The 5,260-nt window shown below is 42.1% G+C and overlaps 2 long non-coding RNA genes across 2 annotated transcripts; both read right to left on the bottom strand.

Moving 5' to 3' along the window:
• Positions 1-2,761: 2,761 nt before the first annotated feature.
• Positions 2,762-3,458, bottom strand: LOC133660738 (uncharacterized). The gene is made up of 3 exons (XR_009827880.1): positions 3,434-3,458; positions 3,138-3,182; positions 2,762-3,057 (listed from the first exon to the last, which is right to left on the bottom strand). It is a non-coding gene; the product is annotated as an uncharacterized LOC133660738 (long non-coding RNA).
• Positions 3,459-4,127: 669 nt separating this feature from the next.
• Positions 4,128-4,462, bottom strand: LOC133660737 (uncharacterized). Its single transcript, XR_009827879.1, has 2 exons — positions 4,310-4,462; positions 4,128-4,228 (listed from the first exon to the last, which is right to left on the bottom strand). It is a non-coding gene; the product is annotated as an uncharacterized LOC133660737 (long non-coding RNA).
• Between the last annotated feature and the right edge of the window lie 798 nt (positions 4,463-5,260).

Genomic DNA, 5,260 nt, shown 5'->3' with positions numbered 1-5,260 from the left:
CATAGGTGGTGGTTTCGTCCCACTCTGGCGTTGAAGTCTCCGAGCAGGATTAACTTGTCCTCCTTGGGGACTTCAGATAGAACTTTTTCCAGGTCAGCATAAAAGGCCTCCTTAACTTCATCCTGTGCATCAAGGGTTGGTGCATAGGCACTAACGACCGTGGCCATATGACTGCTAGCAAGCATAAGGCCTAAGGTCATTAGGCGCTCGTTGATGCCCACAGGGAGTTCATGGAGGTGGTTGATGAGGCAGTTCTTAATAGCAAAACCCACACCGTGGATTCGTGGCTCATTTGCAGGCTTTCCTTTCCAAAAGAAAGTATATCCGCCTTTTTCTTCCTTCAGCTGCCCTTCGTCTGCCAGTCGGGTCTCGGAGAGTGCTGCGATGTCGATGTGGAACTTCCTTAGCTCTCTGGAGATGATGGCAGTTCGCCTTTCGCTGGTTTGGTTGTCCGTGAGGGTTCGCACGTTCCAGGCTCCAAAGTGTAGTTTGTGTTTTCTTTGTTCTCTTTGTTTCTGACCGCGTGGTGGTGATCCCTCTGGATGCGGTATTCCAGACAGGATGTTGCGAGGCAGGCTATTTTTAGGGTACCTTTTCTAACCCCGTCCCCTACTGGGGTGAGCAGAGTGGATCCTGAATAGGGCTGCTCAGTCATGGGTGCAGCTGCCGAGAAGCTCTTCTGCCTCAGTCCATGAGCTTAACGACTGAATCTAACACCCACCGCCTGTGTGCCAGGTTGTGGCTAGGGACTGCCAGACTTCACTGTCCTGCCCCCGTTACCACTTCCCGGTCGCCAAATGACTTTGAAGTATCCGGGATGTAAAATGGATGGGTTCCCATTCGGGAGGACGCCTGCGCGTGACGTCTTTTAGCGTGGGGAGACTGATGCGCCTGCAGCCACCACACGGTCCTTGGCAGAGAGGGGCCTTGATCCAGTGGCATGGATCCATGACGACTGGAGACCACCCTCTGTTGCAGCCTTCATCCGCCTTCAGTGCCGCCACTTCCACCGTTGAGGTCTTATATCTATTCAACCCATTGATGGGGCAGTGGTTGGCGGACGCCAGGGCGTGTCCACACACTGGTGGGCCTGCACGCCTCGCCTCTGGGGCCCACTGCTGCTCCGAGATCCCCTACAGTTTAGCCTGTGTCCACAAAGACGCAGTTTACCGTGTGTGGCCACGAGGAGGCACCACAGGGGTCTTGGTGGTGGAGAGGCTTTGTACCAGCAGGAGGAGGCTTACGCACTCGGCTCCTCTTTTCACCCACCCAGGGGCTAGCTGGCGGCGATAGCTGTAAGCAGAGAGTAGTAAGCAGGGGCAGCATGCAGCATAGATAGATAGATAGTACTTTATTGATTCCTTCAGGAGAGTTCCCTCAGGAAAATGAATGCACTAATGTCAGAAAAATTGTATTTAAATTATCAAAAAACTTTCCATTGTGAGTTTCCATTGAACAGACAAGAAGCTGTCTTTGTGGCACCAAGCCAAACGCTCGGAAGATACCGCTGTGTACGATGGAATCAGAAGGGAAGGGTCATCCATTGTCCTCCAAAACCTGCCAAAGCTGAATCCACGACAAGCCCAAGCCCGAGGGATCTTCTTCTTGTGTCTTCTAATGTGACCGAAAACAACGACTGTTTACATACTACCCATTCCTGTTGAGACAGGTGTTGTTGCGTAAACATTGAACATCTAAATAAAAGAGAGGACAAAAACCTTCTTCGTCAGAGCGTGGTGCAGGACTGTACAGAAAGTACAGTGGCCATGTCTCTCCTCAATATTGAGTCCAAATTTAATTCTGTCTCTGTTTGATTCCTTGCCTTTTGTCTTGTTTAATAGATGTCATCAGTGTTTGAACTTAACAACTAACTACAAGCACTTCTGCCACAAATCTAACGCACTGACGCATCACACGTGAGCACACACACACATTTTTTTTTTATAATATAGCGTTAACAAAACGTGTGTATTAATCGGACAAGTATTAATCGGACAAATTAACTTGAGGATATTCCTGACTGCACATTTGACTCGTGGACATATGCGGAAATGAATAACAGTGTACAATAAGTTAATTCATTATCAATCAACATTATCAAACTTTATTAAAACTAAATTTATTCGTTGAATTCAGTTTTTTTTAGTTCTCTGTGTAAGTGAACTAAATTAAAATGACATTTATGTGCATATATGTACCTCAGTGAAGTCAGATGACCCGTGGTCAGACAAACGACAATATTTAGAATAAGAACATAAAAATAAAGAAAAACCTTGGGTATTTCTTCAAGACTTTAAAATGAGGCAAAAAACTGCAATGTATAATTATTTTTTATTGTTTACAAATGTTTTGTTCCAAACATTGCGCGAGCTGCACCTAAAGAATGGGGAACACAGATAAAGGACAAAGCGTCAATTATTATCACAAGTGGTGGTCACCTCAGAAGTAGACATGTTATAGTGAAAAGCTCTTAAACCACATCAAGGTACAAACCAATAAAGGTTATTCGATTATTATTTTTGAACCAGTTATTTTTTCCCCCAGCTTACATATTTCTCCAATCATTTTTTTTATGGAGCAACATAGGTATGATACAATTTATTCACTTTTGTGTCATGGCATACCAGTACTGTATTCAGTTATTCTTTGATGACACAGTCGATGGCCTGGACTGAGTTTCTGGATACCCTAAACACTGGCTGAAGAATGCCCTGCAATAGGCCGCTAGCCTTGTCTGTCCAATAACAGAACCTCTGGCCATGCCTTTGGGGAAATTGAAGAAAAGCTCTTCAGATTACAGTTACTAATCCATCCATCCATCCATCCATTTTCTACTGCTTGTCCCTTTTTGGGGTCGCGGGGGGTCGCTGTAGCCTATCTCAGCTGCATTCGGGCGGAAGGCAGGGTACACCCTGGACAAGTCGTCACCTCATCGCAGGCAGTTACTAATCATGATAAACAATACATCAGATATTTCAAGAAGTTGTCCTACCCTTCAATGCCAAAGCGCTCCATTAGAAGGACACACCACCAACGCCGGATTGACTGCATGTCCAGCTAGAGCAGATATAACAATGAGTTAATTATTTTTACCTCTCAGAGCCGCTTATTTTGAAATCTTTTAAATATCTAAATACCACACTGTAGTGAAAAGTAGTGTCCGTACAGAGCCAGAGGGAGTACTAAAAATAGAAAAGAGTAATTTTTCTGAGCACATGTAATAATTGTGTAATGAAATAAATATTTCTCTACTTTGTAATAATCTACTAAATTGATGAAAAGAGCCGTCAACATCAATACTGGAAATGTGATAGATAGGAATATCTCTGGAAGCAATAATTGCAACCAAATATTTTTGTAATTTGAGACTGTGTTTCACATCATTGTGGGGGAAGTTTAACCTACTCTTCTTCTTTAAAAATGCTCAACTTACCATGAGCATGAAAACACCACAGTCATTTCCCGAGGTCTGGCGTGGGATCTCCTGGTAATACACATTAGCACCATGAAAATGTACATAGCCTTTGGGTTTACTACAAGAAATTTATATTTTATAGAGTAAACCTATTACCTGCATGTCTTTTCCAGTGAGCTCACTCCAGCTTCCTGGGACGATGTAAAAAAGCCAAATGTGAATAAAATAAAATGCAATAAGCCACTTGGCATATTAAAACATGAAGACAAATTGTAAATAAACAAGTGAAAATTCTATTAGAACACTGCCAAAGCATGGACAAAATCACGTTTCACCAGTACTGGTCCATGACTCTGTGGTAGGGGACCCCTGTTGCACACCACTGGAACATGGCTAGAATGGGAACATAGCCGAAAGAAGAACATGTCTAAAACATGAGCATAGCGGGGAAGGGAAAGATGACTAGAACAGAACCATAGCCAAAACCAGAACATGGCTGGAACAAAAAGTGGCCAAAATGGAACTGTGGCCAGGATTATTATAAAGGGACCTAAAGATGGCTCTGTACACCTCATCACCAAAACCAGATGGCCAAAGGGCAAACAGAGTCCAGCAAGAGAATTTCTCTCTTTGCCGGCCTCAACACCAACAATGGTCAATGCAGAAAGAGGCATAAATAATGTAATTGCACAAGAATTATAAGATATCTCCAGTATTTTTCTTTTCAACACTTACACAGAGAAGGTAATGCTCTGGCCCGTTGTGCTTGCTCCACGCTGGGAAGAGGAGTGCATCCTTTAGATGTGCATCCCTCTGTAGTAAACATTTATGAATATTTTAGAAAGAAATTTCAGATTAGTGTAGCTATTATCATTCAAATTTCATTGTACTCACTGGAAGGCTTGACATTGGATCGACGTCTTTGTGCTTCCACGTTGGTACAATATACATGTTGGCAATGAAGACATCTTTGCCCTGTAACAGTTTTGAATCCAAAAACATGAGGATATGTGAGGTTTTATATTAACCATTGAATCAGATTTTTTAATGACCAAAAGCAGCCTCTGTTGTGCAGCTCTAAAAAAACATACATGTCTCTGAGCAGCTTCCTGAACCAGCTGGAGGCAAGTATTTCTGATCTGTCATCACATTACAGATGTAACAAAGTTATATATATGCATGGAATAAGCAGTCAAGTGAAACAAACATAACAGTTACAGTACTGACCGTGGAGTCCATGTCTCTGGACAATGTTTGGAACAAAACATTTGTAAACAATAAATTTTACATTGCAGTTTTTTGCCTCATTTTAAAGTCTTGAAGAAATACCCAAGGTTTTTCTTTATTTTTATGTTCTTATTCTAAATATTGTCATTTGTCTGACCACGGGTCATCTGACTTGACTGAGGTACATATGTGCACATAAATGTCATTTTAATTAAGTTCACTTACACAGAGAAGTAAAAAAACTGAATTTAACGAATACATTTAGTTTTAATAAAGTTTGATAATGTTGATTGATAATGAATTAACTTATGGTACACTGTTATTCATTTCCGCATATGTCCACGAGTCAAATGTGCAGTCAGGAATATCCTCAAGTTAATTTGTCAGATTAATACTTGTCCGATTAATACAGACGTTTTGTTAACGCTATATTATAAAAAATAAAAAAAAACAGCGACGGGCACTCAAAGCCGAAGTGCTATCCATCGCTGTCAATGACGTAAGATGAAATGACGTAAGTAAGAGGAAATGACGTATGAGGAAATGACCCCGGAAGTAATTGGGGGATATGAAGGTTTTTGTAATGGGAAGAAAATTGGCGTGACAGCCTCTATTAAG

The sequence above is a fragment of the Entelurus aequoreus genome, linkage group LG11 (genome assembly GCF_033978785.1).
Source record: "Entelurus aequoreus isolate RoL-2023_Sb linkage group LG11, RoL_Eaeq_v1.1, whole genome shotgun sequence".
NCBI classification, from domain to species: Eukaryota; Metazoa; Chordata; class Actinopteri; order Syngnathiformes; family Syngnathidae; genus Entelurus; species Entelurus aequoreus.
The sequence above is the reverse complement of the archived record's forward strand: the minus strand, read 5'-3'. Positions and strand labels throughout refer to the sequence as shown.